The sequence below is a fragment of the Cryptomeria japonica genome, chromosome 3 (assembly GCF_030272615.1).
Source record: "Cryptomeria japonica chromosome 3, Sugi_1.0, whole genome shotgun sequence".
Classification (NCBI taxonomy): Eukaryota; Viridiplantae; Streptophyta; class Pinopsida; order Cupressales; family Cupressaceae; genus Cryptomeria; species Cryptomeria japonica.
In genome coordinates, this window is record NC_081407.1 from 640746520 (window position 1) to 640773108 (window position 26589).

Consider the following 26589-nt stretch of genomic DNA (forward strand, 5'->3'; position numbering starts at 1 on the left):
AAAAGAAATTCAATTTATAAAACTCAATTCCACACAAGGAATGACATCAAGTAATAAAACTCACATCATCCACAACATAGAAAAGAGTGGATCCTTAGAGAGAGAGAGAGAGAGAGAGAGAGAGAGAGAGAGAGAGAGAGAGAGATTATTTCCCCCCAAGTGTAGGACAATGATACAAACTTCCCAATCTCAATTTCAATCACACAAAGTAAACTTATCAAGATAAAAACTCATAAGATAAACCGATTGACTGTTACAAGAATTTAACAGTAAACAACTTCTTCATTTCCCAATGCTTCCGATTATCATGACTTATCAAATTAGTTAAGTAGTTAATCAAATCAACCATAAGATCAAAACCACAAAAACATTCACCACTTGACACACATATTTTTTGATGCGGAAACCCAAATAGGTAAAAACCACGGTGAGATGAGACTCACAAGATAATAACTAAACTCTTTTTAAGTTTGCACTATTCAGAGCCAAGCCTATTAAAGCTTTACAAAAGTCATGTTAAGAACGGATCCTGTTAGGAGTCACCCGGTTAAGGGATTGACTACAAATGACTTGTTTGAATCAAATGCCCTATTAGGAGTAACCTTGGTAGAGGATTTTAAAATCCAAGCTAATGGATCACCTTGTTAGAGGATTTAAAAAGTAACCAAGCTTGTTAGAGCTTACCCGATTAGGGGATTTCAGTTTTGATGTAATTGTTAGAAAACAAAAGGGGTTTTCTTGATCTGTCTGAATAGCACTACACTTGCTTGATCAAATCCTTTTTAAGCTGCTATCTGCCTTTACTCAAATTGCAGACACATTATCTGATTTGACAACCACACTCAACTGATCTCTGCCAACACCTTTACAAGACAACTTCATTGACCTTATAAACACATTAATTAGGTCGGTAACACAAAAAAAGAATCTCATAGAGATTACAAACAAGTCGGTTCAAGTATGACCATTGGAATACATAGCAATCTTTGCACATTAATCAAGAAATCCTTAACCGCTCTTTGATCACCTCTTCGATCTTTGTAACTCATCACACGATTTACATTAGATACAATACACTTTGCTCATTCCCTAAACAAAAAGAAGTTACAACAATGTACCAAAAAAAATTGAAATTGTTTTCATACAATGACCATACCTGTCACCATCATTATCGCTCAACTTCAGATCATAAACCAACATAACCAATTCAACAACCTTAACTGGTTAGGGTTTAACAAAAAAAATTGGTAGGGTTTATCGGTTACATCAAATAGATAGGGTTTAACCTTTTACCCTTTTAACCTTTTAACCTCTTACCAGTTACCGGTTCAACTCACAAACTTACATACCGGTTTACAATTTCCTTCACAAAGTTCATCCTACCAGTTACAAGACAATATCAACAATATCATTACCATTTAATTGACATCAATGACAACATAACATATCATTAATGAAATCTTCATGCAAATGCCAACAATCTCCCCCTTTGGCATTGATGGCAATACAAATATCAACACCATTGATTGTTGTTGTGATTGCGAATAGGAATCTTTGTTTACATTACCAAGTATTCACCATGCACTCCATGTCTTCAACTTGTCACTAGTTCTCATAATCACATATTCTTCTTCCCCCTTTGACAAAAATGCCAAATTGAAAGTAAAACATGTAATGTCAAATTTCACTATGCAACAAAAATCTGCAACTTAATGCTCCCCCTATGGAATAAATCCACTACTACACCAATCCTTCTGCAAGTGGTTTAGGGACTAATGCAATCAACATCATGCTCAACTAACCTCATGAAGGGGTACAACCCCTAGTTGACCTCTAAGATACTCAAATGTAGTCTTAGGTAGAGGTTTAGTAAAAATATCTGCAAGCTACTCCTTGGTAGAAACATGCTCTAAGATAACACCTTTGCTCTACACTTTTTCCCTCAAGAAATGATACTTCAATTCAATATGCTTATTTCGTGTGTGCATAACAGATTTCTTAGAAATATTTATGGCACTTGTATTATCACATAAAATCTTTATAGGTTTTGAAATCTTCATCTTAAAACCCTCCAAAATGTGCCTCATCCAAATAGCTTGTGTGCAATTCATATAAGCTACAACATATTCACCTTCAATAGTAGATTGTGAAGTACAACTCTGCTTCTTACTACTCCATGAAACAAGTCTTCCTCCAAGAAATAATGCTCCACCAGTAGTTCTTTTCTAGTCATCAACATTTCCCACCTAATAAACATCTATGTACACCTTTAAATCAAAATTTCCTCCATATGGATACCATAACCCATAATCAACAGTACCTTTCATATATCTAAAAACTCTCTTGGTTTCTATCAGATGTGTTTCCTTAGGATTCTTCTGAAATCTAGCAACTATGCAAACTGCATGGGCTATACCTAGTCTGCTGTGAACAACATAGTGCAATTTACCAATCATTGACCTGTATTCCTTCTCATCAACAGACTTAGATTCATCTTCCTTAGACAAATTACAACCTGTAACCATTGGTGTCCCAACTAGTTTACAGTCACTCATGCCAAATATCTTTAAGACCTCTTTCACATACTTAGACTATGTAATGAAAATACCATTCTACATTTGTTGTATCTGCAAGCCTATGGAATTTTTTATTTCCCCTACTAAAGACATTTCAAACTCATTTTTCATTCCATCTGTAAAACTATTGCTCATGTCATCATTACCTCCAAACATTATATCATCAATAAAAACTTTGCTAACTAGTATTTGATCTCCTTTAGATTTGAGATATATGTTACTATCACCACTAGTTCTCAAAAAAGCCTATATTCATCAGATGTGTATGAAGCCTGTCATACCATGCTCTGGGTGGCTAGTTTAATCCATATAAAGCCTTATGCAATCTGCATACCATGTCTTTCTCATCAGTCAAAGCATAACCATCTAGTTGTTCTATGTATACTTCTTCTTCCAATATCCCATAAAAAAATGCAGACTTAACATCCATTTGGTATACCTTGAATTTATTATAGGCTACAAATGCAAGTAAAGTTCTAACACCTTCCAGTCTTGCTACTGGTGCAAAAGTTTTTCCATAATCTTCTCCTTCTTCTTGTGTATAACCTTTGCATACTAACCTAGCTTTATTGCAAACCATAACACCATCTTCATTCAACTTGTTTTTGAATACCCATTTAGTACCTATTACATTTTTATTTATTGGTCGGGGTACTAGGGTCCAAGTGTTGTTCTTCTCAATTTGATCTAATTCCTCCTCCATAGCTTTAACCCAATGTTCATCACCAAATGTTTCCTTAACAGTTCTTAGTTCAATGGTGGAGATCATGCAAGGGTTCTCTATTATTCTCCTTCTAGTAAGTACTCCAGCATCCTTATCCCCAATAATATGTTCAGGATTGTGATTCAGTCTCACATATCTTGGAATAACATGATCATTATCTTCAGGTTCAACTTCATCATTATCACCATCTTCTTAATTTATCTATTTCGGTTGAACAAGTGCATCAGAATTAGCTTTGCCAGTTTTAGATTTAACAGTTTCTTGTTCCAAAATCAAAATCCAAGGATCTTCATCTTTTTCTCCGAACTGGTTCTTTCTGAGGCTTCAGGAAATTCATCCACTTGAACATCAACACTCTCAATAATTCTCTGTGTCTGGTTGTTAAAACACTTGTAGGCTTTACTTTTGGTGGAATAGCCAAAAAATATACCTTCATCACTCTTAGCCTCAAATTTGCTAATATGATCGCTTCTCTTAATAAAACATTTGCTTCCAAATATTCTAAAATAGCTAACATCAAGTGATCTTCCATACCAGTATACATAAGGAGTCTTGTCCTTGCCTATTTTCACTAGAACTCGAGTCATAATGTAGATAGTTGTGCTGATAGCTTCTCTCCAAAAGTTTTTTGCTACACCTCCTAGTATCAACATTGTCCTAGCAGCTTCAACAATTGACCAGTTGTTCCTCTCTGCGATACCATTCTGTTGTGGTGTCCGTGGTGCAGAAAGTTGCTACTTGATACCATTCTCTTCACAATACCTAGTGAATTCCTCAGAAGTAAATTCACCACCTTGATCTGTCCTCAGACATTTTATCTTCTTGCCACTCTCCTTCTCAGTCAAGGCACCGAATGCCTTGAACTTACCAAAATCTTCAATCTTATCCTTGAAGAATGTGACCCACATCATCCTTGAGAAATCATCAGTGAGGATCATGAAATATATGTCACCTTGAATGATTTTTGTTCTTATTGGTCCACAAAGATCTATATGAACCAAATCTAACAATAGCTCCACTGAAAAGGATTTTCTCTTGAAAGTTGAAGATGTCACCTTTCCTAGCTGACATTCTTTGCAAAGAGCATTAACTGGTTTGTCTAACTAAGGCAAACCTCTCATTGTCTTGCACTTACTCACTTTAACAATCTTATAAAAGTTTATATGACAAAATCTCGTATGCCAAAGCCAACTATCATCTATTTTTGCAATTAAATAGTTTCTAACTTTAGGATTAAGGTGAAACAGGTTACCTTTAGTTTTCTTCTTGGTTGCAATCAATTCACCTTTGTAGTCATAGATTTTGCACATACCATCTTTAAATTCCAGTGGGTATCCTTTGTCATTGAATTGTGCCACACTCAAAAGATTGTGCTTTAGACGTTCAACCTAGTAGACATCATCTGCACAACTCTTGCCATTAAGATAAATAATTTCCTTACCTTTAACCATGTAGGGTGAGTCATTAGCAAATCTTACAACTTCGCCATCAAATTCCTTCAAGGAAAGAAATTTTCTCTGAACACTGGTCATATGATGTGAACAATCACTATCAATGATCCAATCATTAGAGTTATCCATCTTGGACACTAATGCCTTTTGGTCTGATATCTCTCCCTTAATAACTACAAATACAATATCTTCATTAGCATCACCATTAGATTCTTCATCAGTGATACCACCATCAACAACAATAAGACAATGTCTCTTGCCTTTACCCTTATACCTCTTGAATTTCTCTCTTGTGTTCATTGTCACCATAAGGACAAATAGAAGCTATGTGGCTAATCTTGCTTCATGCAAAACATTTCAAAGGTAATTTGCCTCTATATTTACCTGTACCTCTAGGCAACTGCTTTGCCAACAATGCTTCAAGCACCACTAAACTATCTTCATCATCAACATCTCTGCTGGATCTGGATTCATAACCGTGACTAGTATCTCTACTTTTTCTCATAGATGGGTTAGAAACAGAAGCTCTAGGCAACCGCTTTGCCAACAATGCTTCAAGCACCACTAAACTATCTTCATCATCAACATCTCTACTGGATCTGGATTAATAACCGTGACTAGTATCTCTACTTGGATTTTTGTATACTACCATCATAACTATTCAATTCAAAAAAATTATGTTTGCCAATGATTGAGTCAAGAGTTACCTTTGTTTTGTCTATGGACTTCAGCTCCTGAATAGCTACAACTCGGATAGCGTAGACCGGTAGAAGGGTTCTCAGTACCTTACTAATTGATGAATACTAAGAGGGAGGGTGAATTAGTATGCCAAAAATCTCTATACTTAAACACTTACATAGTCTGAAGATAAACCGGTAAAACAGTCTAACAGACAAACCGGTTATCACACATGCAAACCAAAATGTGAATAAAGCATTCACCCACAAAAGCAATACAACCATAACACAAGATATTTGATGTGGAAACCCAATTGGGAAAAACCACGGTGAGATGGAACTCACAAGTCACTATCTGCAAAATAGAAACCAAACTGGTTAAGGTGTTACAATGTTCTTCACCAGAACAGATCCTGTTAGGAATCTCAATCTCTGTTAGGAGATAAGTCCGATTAAAGACTACCTTGTTAGAGGATTTCAGATTCATAGAAGTGAACCACCTTGTTAGAGGATTTTACAAAGGCTTTGAGGCCTACCTAGTTAAGGGCTACAGACTTGTCAAAGATGTGAGTAATCAATAAGTGTTTGATCTATCTTATAGCAGAAACTGCTTGATTAGATCCAGTATAGCTCACTGCTAATGCATTTTAGCATTACTTCAGTCTTCTCTATCTCTTTCTATTTTACAACTTGATCTTCTCAGATAAGATCACTCTTACAACAACTCAACTACCACCTTAAACCCTAACCACAACATAAACCCTTTTAGCAACAGTTACAACAACTCAAAACCCTAGACATGATATCCTTTTAAAGGAATCTAATTTCATGTCGGTCCAATAGGATTACATTATAATTTCCTAGGTACAATGAATCTAGACATACTCAGTAACACAACACAAAAAGAACCGTCAGTGTGTCGGCACCGTCAATCAATCAGTGGGTTGGTAACTCATCACAAAATGTCGGTTGGTAACTCATCACAGGGTATTACTAGTTCATACAAAATACCGGTTCCCGGTTTGGCAAAAATGAAGACTAGTAAGAATGTGTTATGCCACTTTGCTCCCTTGTACCAGTTGAGATCCACAAACCGCTTGGGGTCGTCATGTCACTTCAGACTGGGAAACACATTCTGCAAAATCATTCATCTAAAGACTAGAATACAACATATTGGTTGGAACAAATACCAGTTGAGCTCTAGCTCATACATATAAAGGGGATCTCAATACAAGTGTGTGTCCATCAATGACAATCACAACATAAACATCAAAAATGCCAACAATCTCCCCCTTTGGCATTGATGGAAACACTTAGGAAAATAAAATTTTGACATCTAAGTGTTTTACAACAAAAACTTGCCATTAACAAAATTGCTCCCCTTAAGCATATACACTATCCCTTAATCAACATAATGTATAGCAATTTTGCATACAGAGCATAATCATTGAGACATCAGAGCATATAGCATATATCAAAATTTTAAAAACAGATGCATCTCCCTATTTGTCTTCAAAATAGATAAAGTACTTCTCCCCCTATATCAGAAGATCAAAATTTTAAAACCAAAAATAGATACTTCTCCCCCTTTGCCAACAATGACAAAGTATTGCTGAACAACCCTGTTTCCAAAAAAAAAAAAAGTTTATGACAACAATGAATAATACTTGTCAAAAACTGATTTATAGTCCTGCAAAAATTGTTTCATGGATAGAGACTAGGACTCAAGTAAGGAGGTAGCCACTTCTTTTTCTGTTTGCATCTAGTATACCTGTTCCTCCATGGCATCAACTGTGCTCAGCTCTTGCGTGACTATCAAGGCATCTAGGTTCAGATAACACTTCTGAATAATTTGCAGACATGGAAGTAAAACCAGTTGTAGCTCCTGCAAATCTTTAGATCGTGTACTGATCTCTTGCTTTATTTTAGCTGACTAGATTTGGAACCGATGAACGGTTTGCCCATATGTTGCAAACAAATTGTAAGGTGTCTCAAATGTGTCGAAGTAGGACTTCAAGTCTATTTGAAGCTTTTGCTTCTTGGCTAGCACATCATCGTAGAACAGATGAGGTTGACAGATTTTGCTTAGTAGCAAGTTTCCCTCATCTAAGGCATTCCTTATGTCCTTTTGGTCTTTCATTAGTTCAGATCAAAGCTCATTCATCTTTTTCATTAGAGCAATGTTAAGAGCCTTTTGGTGCTCTTTCTTGACATTTGCCTCAGCTGCTTCTTCCAGGCTCTGCACTTGATCATCCACTACAATACATAGTAGTTTGAGCTATGCTAGTGATGATTTAGTGTCAGGAAGATTGGTACCGAGGATTAAACCGGTAAGGGTGTCTACAGCCTCCTGAATTATGTCCTGTTCCTTTTTCCTGCAAATGATCTCAAGGTGCTCTTGAGCAACCTTGATGCTTTGCATAAGCTCCGACTCACTTGTAGATTGGAGATTGATAGGACTGGAGATATTAGCTAGTTTGGCTTGACTCCCAGTTGCCTTCAGAGTCTCCATCTGAGTGCTCTCCATTGCTTTTGTTGCCTTGTTTGCTTCTGCCTTCTTCCTTTTCTCTACTTCTTTCTTTTGTTCCTTGTCTTGCTCTTCTTTCTTTTTCCTGTCTTCTTCTTTCCTCTTCCTTCTTCTTCTTTTCTTCCTCTTCCTTCTTCTTCTTTTCTTCTTCTTCCATCTTTTTCTTCTTTTCCTCTTCCTTCTTCTTCTTTTCTTCCTCTTCCTTCTTCTCTTCCTCTTCCTTCTTCTTTTCTTCCTCTTCCTTCTTCTTCTTTTCTTCCTCTTCTTTCTTCTTCTTCTCTTCCTTATCCTCTTCTTCTTTCTTCTTCCTTTCCTCTTCTTGCTTCTTCTCCTCTTCATCTTTTCATTTCTCCTCTTCCTCTTTTCTCTTTTTCTCATCTTCATCCCTCCTCTTCTTCTCTTCCTCTTCTGTAGTTGCCTCTTGTGTGTCCTTAGCTTGCTCACCACCCTATTCGGTTTGTTGCCCCTATTCTATTCCCTTAGAAGGTATGTCCTGAGTGACATCTTCTACATCTAGGGCATCAACATCAATAGTGTCAATTGGTTCTTCAACCAAGTTTCCTTCCTCTTCAAAAACTTCATCCGGTTTGGATATAGCCGGTTCTTTTTCTACTTGGAGGTTGGCCATTTTTGCTTTGTGAGAGTTGATAGCATAATCCATATGCTAATGATTATCTTTTTCAACATCATTAATTCTCCCCTCCAACAACTAGAGTCTTCTTCTCCTTGTGAAGAAGAGACCTTTATTTTGGTCCAACACATCAAACAATTCTAAATTTGAGAGGTCGGGAAAGTACTATGCAAAGACTTTCTCCCTACTCTCCTGTTCCTTTTCAATGGCAATGCGCCATTTATTATCTAATGCTTTAAATAAAGAATCTGGTGTTTGAGATTTAATCTCTGATGGTGACCGGTCATTTTTACACAAATAAATGATGATTTCCTATAATACTTCTTCCTTTTCCTCATCACTAAAATCATCATAATAATCTACTAAGTCATGAAGTAATTTTCTCCTAATATTCTTAACTGTCCTTTGAAAATATGTCAAAGGTTTGTATGAGGACATGTCAATATTTACTGGTGCGGATGCTGCCGGTTCATTCTTCTTCATTTTCTTTGTCTGTCTGGCCTTCTTTGGCTTTTCATCAAACTCGGTCTCTTCAGAGTTCGGTTCATTTGTCTTCATCTTCCTTTTTCTTTCAAAGACTTTTGCCAGTGTCTCCTCCGGTTTCTTCTTTGCCGGTGACTGCTCGGTCACTCTTGGAGTTGCAATGGTAGCTGGTGCCGATGCTGCAGGCACTGCTTTGGCTTTCTTTGCTGCCAGTTCTTTTCCTTTCTTAACCGATGGTTCTTCAGCTGGTGCAATCCTCTCCAAGTAGGTTCTGGTCCTTTTAGCCTTTGGATCAAGAGGTGAGGCAATAAGGGTTGAGGCATACCCTTCCAGCATATCATACATAACTTCATATCCCATTGGCTCCACTTCCTCCATTCTAGGCTCAACAGCTTCCATTAAGCATTTGTCCACCTGAATGGTGAAATAGATGTCATCTTCATATTTCTTAACTATATCACTTGATATCCTTACCCTTTGACTCATCTTTCTTTTGAACTCATCAAAATATTTGTTCAGTACTTCAGGGTAACCGGTTCCAATGGCTTGTATACTTTCCTTGATTTGCTTGGTTATCGATTGGTCAGGAGACCACTGGACATCTCCTACTCCAGGAAAGTAGCCTTAGAAATAGAAGAACAACCTTATCAATAGTTGTCCAAACTTAAACCTTAGTGCATTGTCCTGTTTGATCACCTTTAGATTCAATAGGAGTTGCCTCTGCATACCAGTGCATAAGTCAAAAGATGCATCCTCTTTAATCATCCAGTAAGCAGCATTTACTGCTATAGTAGATACCAAATTAATCCTGCTGGCTAAGAATGTTTTGTAGCCTATCACCATGTAGGTGTATTTCACTAGATCATCCTTGATAGGATTAACTATCATACCCCGTGAGTCACTTGTTGAACCGGTGAGCTTGGCCATTTCGGTTTTGCTTACCGTTCTTAGGGTTGGCACTTCCCCTATGTTGCAAAAATTGGCGACTACATGAATTGCCTGAGGCATGATATCATGCATCCTCTCCAGGTACATCTTGTCACCGTAGACTCTGCTCAAAATGATCCTGATGTGATCCTCCGTAAAATCTTCTAGAAAGTATACTACATTATGGAGTTTCTTCTTCTCTAAGATACTAAACTCTAGTTTTATCTTTTTGTCCTTGCCGCAAAATAAACCTAACTGGGTGTGAATAGCTAAAGACCCTAGGTCTTCTATTTTGCAATCAATATAATCAGAAATTCCTTCTTCAACTATGACTCCAGCCGAAACTTGTGATAAGGCATTATATTTGGACTTCCTCTGAATAAAACTTTCCAACTCAATGGATGTACTGGAACTAGTATGAGATACGGAAGCCATTGTTGAGTATTTTCAAGAACATGAAAAATACCTCTACAACGTGAATTTAGGGCTTCCTAATTCTAATTCACTCCACTCTCTGTCGGTTGCCGAATCATCGCTTTGTGTTCTCCATGACCGCTTGCAAATTGGATTTGAATCTCCTTCAAGATTTATCAATTTCTTGAAATCTTAGCTCAAATCGCCTTTTCTTTGCTCAAAAATAGATAGTGAGAAATGATTTGAAATATGCTTTTATACATGTCTCTCACCTACCACCATTAATGCTCCTCTATTAGGGTGAAAACCCTAATTTGCCTCCTTTACCATTTCCAGTCTTCTGCCAAGCGATAGGTATCACATATCGGTTAAGTTCTTTTACTGGTGTAACCAGGGGTTCACAACCATTTCGCCGTTTGCTCCCCCTAAGCCTCTTTGGAGCTTAGTTTATCGGTTCTGATATTTCCACACTAGGTGCAGAAACCGGTTCCTCTTCCAACATTGTTGGTTTCTTCCTCCAGGTTTTGTTCATATCTACTTGAACTTTTTCAACATCAACTTCTCCTTTCTGAGTGACCGGTATATCATCAGATATACTCTTTCTGCTTCTATAGAATCTTGCAATGTGACCCAGTTTGTTGCAGTGATAGCAAACCAATCTAGGTACTCTCCAAGGTCCATTGATCATATTTCCATTCTTCCTTCTGCATGTAGCCATAGTGTGTCCATGTCCATGACAAATCCAACAATTTTCTCTCCATCCGGTTGCCGGTTGATAACCATTGTTTCTTGACTAATAATTGTAGGCATTGAACTGGTTAGGGTTCTAGTTTACAAAAGATTTCGGACTAGCTCCTTGGGTCCTCTGAGGATATCTTCCAGTATTGTTCATGACAGACCTGCATTCAAATGCTCTATGCCCAAACTTGTTGCATGCATAACAATGACCATTGAACTTATTGGATCTAGGTACATTGTTGATAAAATATGGAAAATTATTGTAGGCTTTGCTCCTACATACATTAGCAGTGTGTCCTTCTTTAAGACACTTAAAGCAAACAGGTTTGAATTTTTGCTTACCTTTTCCTTTGAGTACCGGTTACTTCTTTGATGCTTCAACATTTGTTCTTGAGGATTCTCCTTCCTTATGTCTAGGGAAACCAAGACCATTGGTATTCTTTACTCGTCTAGATGACTCAAGCTTTTGCTCTAGCTTGATAGTACTTTTGCCAAACTTAGCAAGTATTTCCTTTGACTTAGAGAGTTCTTTGGAAATAGCAATATTTGTCTCCATTAGACTTGCATTTTCAGAGATGGCTATGTTCAATTCACCTTGCATGTCTTCCTTTTCCATCCTTCTCTCATGAAGGCGAGCAGTTAGTGCACTAATCTCTTGTTTCAACTTGGAGATCTCATGATCTCCGTCCTTTACCCGATCTTCAGCTTTCCTACGGTTTTCAAGCTCTTGACTAAATTGGATAGTCAGTCCTTCCAAATCTTTTCTCAGATTGGAGTTTGAATCATTCAGCTTATTCACTTCTACAATCATGGCTTCCATATTAGCTTCATCTTCATAACTACTTTCAAATAGCTCCATCAGCTTTTCTGCATGTTCTCTCCTTTTTGCTTGAGATGCCTTGTATTTGACCATTAGATCATCATAGGCCTGCTCAGACTTAGTGAGCTATTGAGTAAGTTCCCTCAAAGTGTATTGCCCCATATCTCTTTCCAAGTGGTTAAACTTATAGAAAGGTAGGCTCTGATACCAATTGATGAATACTAAGAGGGGGGGGTGAATTAGTATGCCAAAAATCTCTGTACTTAAACACTTACACAGTCTGAAGATAAACTAGTAAAACAGTCTAACAGACAGACTGGTTATCACACATGCAAACCAAAATGTGAATAAAGAATTCACCCACAAAAGAAATACAACCATAACACAAGATATTTGACGTGGAAACCCAACTAGGAAAAACCACGGTGAGATGGAACTCACAAGTCACTATCTGCAGAATAGAAACTAGACTGATTAAGGTCAGACCGGTTAAGGTCTTACAATGTTCTTCACTAGAATAGATCCTGTTAGGAATCTCAATCTCTGTTAGGAGATAAGTCTAATTAAAGACTACCTTGTTAGAGGATTTCAGATTCACAGAAGTGAACCACCTTGTTAGAGGATTTTACAAAGGCTTTGAGGCCTACCTGGTTAAGGGCTACAGACTTGTCAAAGATGTGAGTAATCAACAAGTGTTTGATCTATCTTATAGCAAAAATTGCTTGATTAGATCTAGTATAGCTCACTGCTAATGCATTTCAGCATTACTTCAGTCTTCTCTATCTCTTTCTGTTTTACAACTCGATCTTCTTAGATAAGATCGCTCTTACAACAACTCAACTACCACCTTAAACCCTAGCCACAACATAAACCCTTTCAACAACAGTTACAACAACTCAAAACCCTAGACATGATGTCCTTTTAAAGGAATTTGATTTCATGTCGGTCCAATAGGATTACATTACAATTTCCTAGGTTCAATGAATCGAGACATACTCAGTAACACGACACAAAAAGCACCGTCAGTGTGTCAGCATCGTCAATCAATTGGTGGGTTGGTAACTCATCACAAAATGCCAGTTGGTAACTCATCACAGAGTATTACCGGTTGTCGGTTTGGAAAAAAAGAAGACTGGTAAGAATGTGTTATGCCACTTTGCTCCCTTGTACCAGTTGAGATCCACGAACTGCTTCGAGTCGTCATACCGCTTCAGACGGGGAAACACATTCTACAAAATCATTAGTCTAAAGACTAGAATACAACATATCGGTTGGAACGAATACCGGTTGAGCTCTAGCTCATACATATAAAGGGGATCTTAATACAAGTGTGTGTCCATCAATGACAATCACAACATAAACATCAAAAATGCCAACTCTAATCACTGTGGAATCTTTCATTTTCCCTTCTGCACTCTTAATTTCACCAACTTTGTTTTATCCTTTGACCATACTGCTGGATATTTTCATTTTCAGCCATCTACATGTCATCAAACTTTCCTCTTAGACTCTCCTCTTTAGAAATCTTAACATGTTCATCACTGCTATAAATGTCTTCAAGTTTTTGCCATACCTCATATGCAGTCTCTAAACCATGAACATCTACATATTCAGCATCAGATAGCGAACTGATAATGGCCTCTAATGCTTGATGATTTTCTTGTTGTTCTTTCTTCTGATCATCAGTCAGAATCCCAGTGAGTGCAATATACTTAGTATTGACATGTTCCCAATACTGACTTCCCAAACTCTTGATGTAAAATTTTCATTTTGTCGCTCCATATCCTTTAGTTTTCTGTTAAACTTCAGACCTTCCTTCTTCATCATGATCTCTAAGATCTTTACCTCAAGATGTTAGGCTTAGATCTTAGAGGACCTGAGATTCTTTGATACCAATTGATGGTATGATGTAAGAATAAGTATTTGGTAGATTACTGAGAGGAGGGGGGTGAATCAGTAAATAGAAAAATGAATACAAACTTCCCAATCTCAATTTCAATCACAAAGTAAACTTATCAATGAAATACCACTATCAAGATAAAAACTCATAAGATAAACTTATTGACTGTTACAATAATTTAACAATAACAACTTCTTCATTTCCCAATGCTTTCAATTATCATGACTTATCAAAATAGTTAAGTAGTTAATTAAATCAACCATACGATCATAACCACAAAAAAATTCACCACTTGACACAAATATTTTTTGACATGGAAACACAAATAGGTAAAAACCAAGGTGAGATGAGACTCACAAGATAATATCTGAACTCTTCTGAAGTTCGCCCTATTAGGAGCCAAGCCTGTTAAGGCTTTACAAAAGTCATGTTAAGAACTAATCTTGTTAGGAATCACCCAGTTAAGGGATAGACTACAAATGCCTTGTTAGAATCAATTACCTTGTTAGGAGTAACCTCGATAGAGGATTTGAAAATCCAAGCTAACGAATCTGTAGATGGAGGAAATGGATTGAATACAAGACTCAATCTTCCAACATCCAACAATGAAGTACCTGCAAAACACACACATGCAAATGCAAATATCTAAGCTACAACACACATGCAAGTAATTAGATTGAGATGTACATTTGATGGAAATGCACAATTGATGAGGCGTAACTGAACAATTGATGGAAATGAACAGTATAGCCAGGTTGATAAGTTGATTAAGCTGATAGGGATTAATGCTAGCGCAAGATAAGGTAATCCAATGATTGATTGATTGATTGACTCCAGGGGCATTGAGATTGCATGAAGCAAGTTGGTTGAAAAAGAGATTAAAGATTCAAAGACATGCATCGATTGGATAAAGTGTTTGATCAATCTCACTACAATAAGAAGAATGAAGAAGGTGATGAAAGAAATGATGAAAAAGATAGATGAAAAGGAGGATGGGAAGAGAAAAGTGATGATTATGAAGAATGATGAGAAAGAGGATATGAAAGGTGATGAGAATTCTTGTGCTTTTCAAGTGCTTGTATCATCATCGAGCTTATTATGGAAAAAGGTAAAAAATCATTTGGATATCAATTAGATCCAAATGAATCAGTCACACCAATTGCGAGAAAGAAAACATATCAGACAGTAAAGGAATGCCTTAGTGTGTCTCAGACCAATATGTCCTCAATGATCTTAAGTGATCATGTCCTAAGACATGTCGTCATATTCCTAAGGAACATCCTGCAAGCAGCAAACAAGTGAACATGCCCCATCCTCGCCTTTCTAGTCAAAGACATCTTGGAAAAGCTAAAAGACATGCCACCAAAAAGGAAAATCAGAAACAACCAAGAGAAAATAAGCAAACAATATGTTTCATGTCGAATGATTTTTTTTTTGTTCATAGTTGATGGGTTCGGGTGTATAAGTTGATTAGATGTTGTCCTGTTTGCTCAATTTAAGTCTCGTCCTATCATGAGTCTGTTGAAGTTCCAAAGTTGAATGCTTGTCCGAAGTGTTTGTGTCATCGCAATGTTTATTGCATGTTTTTGGAGTTTTATGGTTTTTAGGGTTTTATGAATGTTTTATTTTTGTAGGGTTTTATGAATGTTTTAATTTTTAGGGTTTTTTTAGGAGATTTTATGATTTTTAAGGTTTTTTCAGGTCATTTTATGATTTTAAAGATTTTTTCAGGACATTTTATGATTTTAAAGATTTTTTCAGGACATTTTATGATTTTAAAGATTTTTTCAGGACATTTTATGATTTTTAAGATTTTTTCAGGACATTTTATGATTTTTAAGATTTTTTCAGGACATTTTATGATTTTTAATGATTTTTTCAAGACATTTTATGATTTTTAATGATTTTTTGAGGACATTTTATGATTTTTAATGATTTTTTTAGGACATTTTATGATTTTTAATGATTTTTTTAGGACATTTTATGATTTTTAATGATTTTTTCAGCAGATTTTATGATTTTTATGATTTTTTTAGGAGATATTATGATTTTTTTCAAATGTTTGCCCCTAGTGTCTAGCAAGGTAAAAGGGATTTTGAGCGAGTGAATGAACAAATGGGATAGAAATGGATAAGTGAGTGATGGAGGAAGCTTATGCAATTTTCAAGGACTATACCACAATAGGATAACATGTTTAATCCAAGCACATGGACCATATATAGCAATGTAAAGCTAGGATAGGTGTAACGAATGTCATGTGATCCAAAGGAATGGACATGTCAAGAGGTTTTTTTTTTTTTAATTACTTTTGCATGTTGTCCTTAGTTATTGTCAAGATCAAGGGATATATTTGGATAGGAGGCAGATAGGATAAGAAAGTTCAAAGGTGGTAATGAAGAATGGAAGCAAGCAACAGACAAAATAATGGATAGGAGCTTAAGGGTGTGGATCAAGTGCAATAGATAGGACATATAAGGCCTGCAAATGTCCTTAACCTTGTCAAGATCAAAGGTGGAAAAAGGGATATGGATGGATATAGAGTGAATGAGGGATAATAGATGGATGCACACGGATGGAACTTGCCCCTAGTGAATAGTACAAGAAAATAATGGATTACACATGACGCCTATTTGTTAGGTTTTCATCAGGTACTTGCCCAAGGCACCTATTTGCCAAGTTTTCACCAGTGGATGAAAAAAAAATTCTCTTTACTTTTTCTGATTTTTCACTTTTTTTTTTTCATTTTTTTTTAATTATTTTTTTTGACTTTTTCGAACTATTGGAAGATGATGGATACTTCATAGGAGATATACTCAGGAATCAAGTTGTTCTCTAGATAACATCCCTAAAATATGTTCTATAACGATCCATGGCTATTGAAGGTATGCTCAAAGATGTCGATAGAGTGATGGTAAAGGGAGATGAAATGGATGATAAGACAAAAAGGTTATAAGGATTTATGCAAAGGATTGGATAAGAGGGATGAAAGGATAGAACATAGGTGTTGGATAATGGATGGGATGTTGGAAGAATTATGCATGGCTGGATGGAAATGCTTGCAAGATCAACATGGGCACACACCTTGATGGGTGGTGGACTAGTGGAAGAATAGTGGATTTCAAAGTTTGTGATTTTGATGGAAAGGTTGATGTAGATTTTAGGACACAAGGAGCCAAAATGGATGAAGGAGGTGAAATAGGTTTTAGGATAGTGGATGTGGGAGAAGCTGGGGTAGCAAACTTGAATGCCAATTTTGATTTTTCTTTAGTGTGCAAGTCCTGTACGAGCGACTTGGGAATCCACATGGTTCTTGATTTTTCATTTTTTTGTGATACTTTAGAATGCATTGTCTCGATGTAAGACTTGGGAAGCCATACACATATTGACTTTTCTTCTTTCTTTCTGACCCTTTGTGGCATTTTGGAAATTTCTTCTTTTGTAGTCCCTTGGAATGCATTGCTTCTACAAGCACCTTAGGAACCCATATGATTTTTGAAATTTCTTTCTTTTGCTCAATGGGTCTTTGTGGCCTTTTGTATATCTCTTTTTCTTTTTGGATCACATTTTTCTTTGTTTTTACATGTCGATTAGATGGGACATGTTGATCCTTAAATACATGTGGATTGTTTGACTCATGACTTTTATGCTTGGCATCCAAATTGCTTGGAGAAGGCAAAGAATGTGTAGATGGATAGGAATGATATGAAGGTATTTTGGATGGATGGATGGTGCTCGAAGATGTGTGCCTTTGTTGATCTCGCATAAGGGATAAAGGGATATGGGGACCTAAAATAGATGGAAGGGATGAAGGGGAAGGTGTGTATTTGGATTTAACTGGAGAAATGTAGGATTTATGAAGGATACCGACATCTTGAGAGTGAGCAATGTAGCCATTATAATCAATAGTTTGTTTTATATCAGGGGGTTCTAATATACCTTATTCATGGATGTCTAACCCTTTTCTTTGATGATGCATGCTTTGGAAGATCTTTTTAACAAAGGGTTTCTTCTTACTTTTGATGATAGAGGCAAGTCCATTTTGAGGTGGAGGTGGCTTGCAAGGAATGATAGGATCATGAGAGGACTTTAGGGGCATGATGTAATCTTGAGGCAAACATGGAAAATTATGAGAAGGGAATAAAGGGATACTTTGACCTTGACATGGAAGAGGACCATTGGATGGAGTAGGAAGGGTGTTTGACACTTCATTTTGAATAGGACCATTTGAAAAGGTGGAAGAGGCATCATGATCGTGCTTAGGAAGTGGATTAGGAATAGGATTTGGAAAGATGCTTTTCTCTTGAGATGGGAGGGGGTCATCTTGGAAGAAATGGAAAGGTATAAGGGGATCATCATGGGATTCTAAGGAGGTAGGATATTTTTCAACCATTGGATGGGACTGGAGAGTTTTGGTGTCTTGATCTTGATTTATGATAGGACTTGTTTCTTCATTTTTCAGATTATCCTCTTGACATGGAGCCACTTCTAAGGAAGGGGTAGTGTTTTTGATATGCATGGGGGATTATTGGAAGGTGCTCATGTATTTGCATGATGGGGAAGCATTTTGGATGGGGCCTTATAGAGTGGGTATGATTGGAATTGGAGTGCATGATGGCATAGGATCTAAGATATCCGAATCATATAAAGGATTTATATAAAAAAATGGATTAGCTTGGATTTGTACTATTGATAGCCCTTGAGGGTCAACATGGGAAGTTTCACCATTAGGTTCATTGTTAGAAGGAGATGGTATTGATTGTTGTTGAGAAGTTTTAGGAGATGAAGGCAATGTGGAAGAGATGGAGGCCACATATGGAGCCTTGCTAGACATAGGTGTATTATTTTGATCATGTTTGGTAATGACATCTAGTTTATCCTTAGGTGAATCATTAGGATCTTCAATTTCAATGATACCATTATCAAGGAGGTCTTGAATCTTATGTTTTAATTCCATGCAATTTGAAGTCTTATGTTTGTTATGTCTATGATATTCACAATAATTGCTCAAAAATTCACATCCCCATGTAGTCTTGTTAGGAAATATGATAAGAATATGCTCAAGAAGCTCTTTCAAAGCTGACTCAATAGATTGCCCCAAAGGTGTAAACTGTCTATCTAAGGGATATTTGGAAGAAATGTCTTGTTTTCTTGATGAAGGACTCATGTGATCTTTCTTGAGATTTGGCTTTTGATTTTCAATTATTTGTTGTTCCACCTTATATAGTCATTTTAGCATTCCTTGAAGTTTGTCACTGTTGATATCATGAATTTGTTTCTCAAAAGGGGTCATTGATTCATTTTGTTGAACTTGAATGTCATATATATCTCTCTTGAGATCTTGAATTTGTTGAGCCAAGGTAGCCATGGATATTTATGATAGTTCTGATCTTTGACCTAGGACAATGTATGAGACTCTAGATATGATGCAAACCCTAAAGTGAAAAGGGGGGACTATATGATATGAGTGAGATTAGGATGTGATAAGGATCAGTGTAAAAATGTAATCTATGTGATATGATTGAGATGGGAATGTGCTAAAGGATTGATGCAAAATGCAATCTATATGATAGGAAAGTGTTGTGTAGATAAACCTTAAATGGGATATGAGAATGAATGATATTTGATGCAAGGACTAAGGATACTCTAGGTTTGAAAATATTTCCAATGTGGGGTTTGACTTGTGCTATGATGGATAGACACAAGGATAAGTTATCAAAGAGAGGGCATGTTATAATAAGAGATGATGAACTCCAAGCAGAATACCAACTCAAGGACATTGATAGATTTCCTAACTCAAGGAAGATGCACCTCAAGTGATAAGGAGGATTGATGATCAAAAGTTGATGTCAAAACCTAAGAATTCTAAGTGCAAGCAATGTGTTGTTTTTTTTGTTTTGTTTTTTTGACTTTTTTTTTTTTCTTTTTCTCTTTTTTTTTCATTTTTTTTTTTTAACTGTTGAAAGATGTGTCTATAGAATCACCTTGTTAGAGGATTTAAAAAGTAACCAATCTTGTTAGAGCTTACCCAGTTAGGGGATTTCAATTCTATTGTAATTGTTAGAAAACAACAAGGGTTTGCTTGATCTGTCTGAATAGCACTACACTTGCTTGATCAAATCCTTTTTAAGCTCCTATCTAACTTTACTCAAATTGCAGACACATTATCCGGTTTGACAACCACACTCAACTGATCTCTGCCAACACCTTTACAAGACAACTTCATCGACCTTATAAACAAATCAATTAGGTCGGTAACACAACAAAAAGATCTCATAGAGATTACAAACAAGTCGGTTCAAGTATGATCGTTGGATTACATAGCAATATCTACACATTAATCAAGAAGGCCTTGACTGCTCTTTGATCACCTCTTCGGTCTTTGTAACTCATCACATGCTTTACATTAGATGCAATACAATTTTCTCATTGAAAGAAGTTACAACAACGCACCAAAAATATTTGAAATTGTTTTCATACAATGACCATACATGTCACCATCATTACCGTTCAACATCAAATCATAAACCAACACAACAAATTCAACAACCTTAATTAGTTAGGGTTTAACAAAAAAATTGGTAGGGTTTACCGGTTACAACAAATAGATAGGGTTTAACCTTTTACCCTTTTAAGCTTTTGACCTCTTACTGGTTACTGGTTCAACTCACAAACTTACATACCGGTTTACAATTTCCTCCACAAAGTTCATCCTATCAGTTACAAGGCAATGTCAACAATAAAAACAATAACAACAATATCATTACCGGTTAATTGATATCAATGACAACATAAGATATCATTAATGCAATCTTCATGCAAATGCCAACATACACAACTTCTAGAGAGAGACTAGTCATAAGAGACATATTGTTTCAAGCAAGGAATACATCCTAACCAAGGAATAGATATGTGCTCACATGAAGGATAACTCCATTCAAGAAAGGACATCAAGTTATGAATAACACAATAGAAGAGGTAATTTGCAAAGAAAAAGAAACAAGGAGGTACACAAAAGTTATCTAGGGAGTGATTGTTCATAATAGATGTACCATTCCAAGCAAGTAGAAGATCCCACTCACGAAACAGACATGCGCTCGCATGAAGGAAAACTCCATGCAAGAAAGGACATCAAGTTTATGAATAATGCACTCCACAAAGAAAATAGTGAAACCTTAGAAAGAGGAAAAGGAATATTCTTTCCCTCCAAGCAAAGAGGCAAGAATAAATAGACTATTATGTTTCTCACTAAGTATGATTGCACCAGAGATTATACCACGATGAATGACGAGGAGCCCCCAATAGGTAGGCTAACTATGGTACATATAGTGAGGAGAAACATAATAGGAACTTGAATGTTATTTTCAGTTATCATGATGAATATGCCATTCATTGTCAGATGTTATTTTTAACATGCTTGAATCAATGTAATGTTGTATTTGTGTTTTCAAAGCTTTGCAGTCATTTGTAGAATCACGATGGGTTTGATGATATTTACAAAAAGAAGAAGTTGGAGAATGTTGCTTATATTTTCTTTTTCATTTAAGACAAAGAGGAGATATTAAGTTGGAGTTTAGAAGATTGGTCAACACATTTTCTTGTTGCAACTCAAAACTAGGATAAAAAGGTGTGGACTTACAAGACAAAGGAAAGTGTGATTTCTCATGACTTTGTCGCTCACATTCAAGAATTTTTCCATTGCATCCATGTGTATGTTCAAAAGAGAGTTCACTATAAGGGGGAAAGAGATTGAATTTTAAAGAGGCCCAATCAATTCCAAGATTTGTGTTAAGAGGAAAATCTGGAATATGAAATTCAGGCATCTTCGACTTTCTAGAAAAGATAGGAGTGAAATCTAAGGACCCCCAATAATCCTCTAAGAGTTCTTCTTTAGGAACTTCTTTGGTAGGAGATGGTGTATTTTAGTGAATTGAAGAGAGGATTGTAGGAACTAAGAAAGCATATGATGCTTCACTTATGTTCTCATCAACTACCTCATTAGTATATGTGTAAGGCACAACAAGATAATCAGGAATAGTGTTTGGTTTCCTACGAACATGAATGGAATGAAATCGATTTTTGTTTGGCTCTTGATTTTTGGGAGAGAGAGAATTATGATGAGAAATAATATCATCCTCTTGTTCTAAGGTATCTTTATGTTCAAGGCACTCAATAAGAAAAGGATTATCATATGTAATTAATGCTTCATATTTAGAGGGAAGACCATGAAAAGAAGGTATGGTATCACTAGGATAAGTAGCCATCATCCTCTTGCACTGAATAATCCTTATGAAGTAGGTATATTTTAGGAGAAGAAGGAACACAATTCTCCAAAGATTCATCTTTAGGAGGGAGATCTTTGAAAGAAGTGTCCATGTTCCCTTTTTGTACCAATGTGCCCTCATTAATGAGATCAATTTTGGGAGAGGGTAAATCATAGGTATGAATAAAAGGGAGAACTAAATTATCATCATATGCATGAAAGAGAACATCATGAACATCTTTAATGTAACTTGAAATTGAATTAGCAAAAGAAGATAAGAACTCCATATGCACTTATGATCAAAACAAGAAACTCATATGTCATTTAATCATGATAATGTTCACCCCATACATGCATATAAAATTGAATAAAGGAGGGAAAATGAAATTTGAAATGCAAATTTGAAATTTGAATTTTGAAGTTTGAATTTAAAATTTGAAACTTGCAAAATAATTGAATAATTCAAAATTCTAGGAAAAAATATTATTCAATTAAATGAACAAATTGATTGAAAGAATAATAATGCAACCTCTAAGGAAATTTAAATTTAAAATTAGGATCATGTAAAACAAAATAACCTCTTAATTTTAAAATTATCCAAATGAGATTAAAATTAGGGCCTATTGAAAAACCTCTTAATTTAAAAATTGGAAGTTGTTGAATTAAAATTTTGAAGTTTAAAATTAGGGTTGTTCTTAATTAACCAGTTAATTTTAAACTATATCTTGAAAATTGAAATGTTGAAAGTGGAGATTGTTTTTTATTTTAGAGGGATCAAAATTTGACAAAATCAGCCAATTTTCTGGATTCAAGCAATTAAATACAATCATAACAATCTCCCGAAATTTCAGGAAAAAAGTGAGGGACCATGTTGAAAGTGCACACGGTCCTCCCAAATTTTTCGTAAATTTTCAAGGATGAAAGCTACAATGATTTGAGAGCTAACCCCCCAAAATTGATTGATTTTATGATCTTTAGATAGGTGAAATTAAGGTTTGAATGTCGAAATAGGACCCTATTAGGGTTTTGGAAAAGATAAGAAATTGAACTGAAATTTTGAAAAAGGTCAAACCTAATGGATAGGGCTACCTTAAATAATATTTAGAAGACTAAAATTGGTTGAAATTGATTGAAATTTGCACAAAATCCAATTAATTTTGAAAATAAGGGTTTTAGGATGTAACCACTGAATTTTGAAATTTTGAATTTTGGGGAAAGGATGGAAATTGAAAGTTTTAATTTTAGGCAAGAAGACAAGTCCAAAAATAATGATAAATCTGAAAATTGAAGTAAGATCCAAGTTTTGCACAAATTCAATTTCAAATCTAGATTTTTTGTAAATTCCAAGAAAATCAAACATTCAATTTTGAATTTGTTTTCAACCTTAGGAGGTTTAAAAATTGATAAATCAACCAATTTCCCGGATTTAAGTAGAAAAATACAGTCAATTTCGACTCCCAAAATCTTGGGGAAAAAGCTAGGGACCATGTGCAAGTTCAACATGGTTCGACCAACCTTTTTTGAAATTTCCAGGGATGATAGAAATTATGATTTTATTTCAAAATCTAAAAAAATAGTTGATTTGGAGATATCTAGATAGGTCAAATTAGCAGTCAAAGGTCGAAATAAGATATTCTTAAAAATTAGGATTTTACTATTTAAACACTTAATTTTCATAATGAAAAGATAGATTTGAATTGCAATTTAGAAATATAAATTAAATCTAAAACAAGCAACCAAAATGCTATACTTCACAAGCTTAATTTCCTCAAAATGAAAAATTAGGGTTTTTATGCAATTAACCTCTAAATGTTGCAAAAAGATCAAACTTGAAAATGAAATTTTAAAGTTCAAATTGCAATTTTTAATATTTAACAATAAGAAATCAAAATTAAAGTGTAAGACGTCAGGTTCACCAAAATGTAAAGTGGAAAATTGAACCCTAGTGATTCCCCACCTAGGAGAGAGAAAGCAAATCACTAGGATGATTTTTACTTGGGAGATACTTTACATTCAAAAGAGGGGTTGAATCCACTAGATCCAAATCCAAGGGAAACAAGGATGTGAATTCTAAGTGGATTGCAAGTGTTGGAATGTAATTTGCACTCTTTTTTAAGTAGAAGAGTTGACTTGTTGACTATGCAGAAAAGAGAGATAAAATGGGTGAAATGAGGAGCTATCAGTTTGGGATCGCACTATAACGTCAGATCTGAGATATTTAGACTAATACGGATCTGCCCTACAAATTTGGAGAAAAGTCATCAGGAGCATGTTGAAAGTGCACACAGTCCTCCAAAAAATCTGCAAAATGAAAAGGGTTTCTCTGTCTCTGCAAATAAAGCCCAAACCTGCAATTATAGGTGCGCACTTGCAACCTACACACATAAAAGAAGGGAAGAAGGGTTGTGGATAGGGTTTTCCTCAATCAAACCTCGATTGAGGAATCAATCTTGAAAGAAAGTAATTGCAAATGCTTACAGATGACTGAACAACAATAATTCCACACAAGGAATGATATCAAGTAATAAAACTCACACCATCCACAATATTGGAAAAGATTGGATCCTTACAAAGAGAGAGAGAGAGAGAGAGAGAGAGAGAGAGAGAGAGAGATCATTGTCTCCCAAGCGTAGGACAATGAGAAGAATTACACAAATTCTAGAGAGAGACTACTCATAAGAGATACCATTTCAAGCAAGGAATACATCCTAAACAAGGAACATACATGTGCTCGCATGAAGAATAACTCCATTCAAGAAAGGACATCAAGTTATGAATAACACAATAGAAGAGGTAATTTGTAAAGAAGACAAAGAAGGAGGCTCACAAAAGTTATATGAGGAGAGATTGTTCATAATAGACATACCATTTCAAGAAAGGAGAATATCCCACTCACGGAATAGACATGTGCCCGCATGAAGGAAAACTCCATGAAAGAAAGGACATCAATTTTATGAATAATGCACTCCACAAAGAAAATAGTGAAACCTTAGAAAGAGGAAAAGGAATATTCTTGCCCCCCAACCATAGAGGCAAGAATAAATAGACTATTATGTTGCTCACTAAGTATGATTACACTTGAGATTGTCCCACCATGAATGACGAGGATCCCCCGATAGGTAGGCTAACTATGCCACATAGTGAGGGGCAACATAATAGGAACTTGAATGTTATTTTAAGTGATCATGATGAATATGTCATTCATTTTCAGATGTTATTTTTAACATGCGTGAATCAATGTAATGTTGTATTTGTGTTTTGAAAGCTTTACACTCATTAGTAGAATGGCCATGGGTTTGATGATATTTACAAAAAGAAGAAGTTTGAGAATGTTGTTTATGTTTTCTTCAGCGTTTAGGACAAAGAGGAGATATTAAGTTGGAGTTTAGAAGGGAAGAAGGGTTGTGGATAAGGGTTTGCCTCAGTGAAACCCAGGTTGAGGAATCAACCTTGAAATAAAGTAATTGCAAATGCTTCTAAATGAGTGAACAACAAAAATTCCACATAAGGAATGACATCAAGTAATAAAAATCACACCATCCACAACATAGGAAATAGTGGTTCCTTACAGAGAGAGAGAGAAATCATTCCCCCTAAGTGTAGGACAATGAGAAGAATTACACAACGTCAAGAGAGATACTACTAATAAGAGACGTACTGTTTCAAGCAAGGAATACATCCTAACCAAGGAATAGAAATGCGGTCGCATGAAGGATATCTCCATTCAAGAAAGGACATCAAATTATGAATAGCACAATAGAAGAGGTAATTTGCAAAGAGAGAGAAAGAAGGAGGTTAAAAAAATTTATCTTAGGAGAGATTATTCATAATAGATGTATCATTTCAAGCAAGAAGAAGACCGCACTCACGGAATAGACATGTGCTTGCATGAAGGAAAACTCCATGCAAGGAATGACATCAATTTATGAATATTGCACTACAAAAAGAAAATAGTGAAACCTTAGAAAGAGGAAAAGGAATATTATTGCCCCCCAAGCATAGAGGCAAGAATAAATAGACTATTATGTTGCTCACTAAGTATGATTACACCTAAGATTGTACCACCATAAATGATGAGGAGCCCCCAATAGGTAGGCTAACTATGCCACATAGTGAGGAGAAACATAATAGGAACTTGAATGTTATTTTAAGTGATCATGATGAATATGTCATTCATTGTCATATGTTATTTTTAAAATGCCTGAATCAATGTAATGTTATATTTGTGTTTTCAAAGCTTTACACTCATTAGTAGAATGGCCATGGGTTTGATGATATTTACAAAAAGAAGAAGTTTGAGAATGTTGTTTATGTTTTCTTCTACGTTTAGGACAAAGAGGAGATATTAAGTTGGACTTTAGAATATTGGTCAACACATTTTCTTGGTGTAACTCAAAATTAGGATGAAAAGGTGTGGACTTACAAGACAAAGGAAAGTGTGATTTCTCATGACTTTGTCGC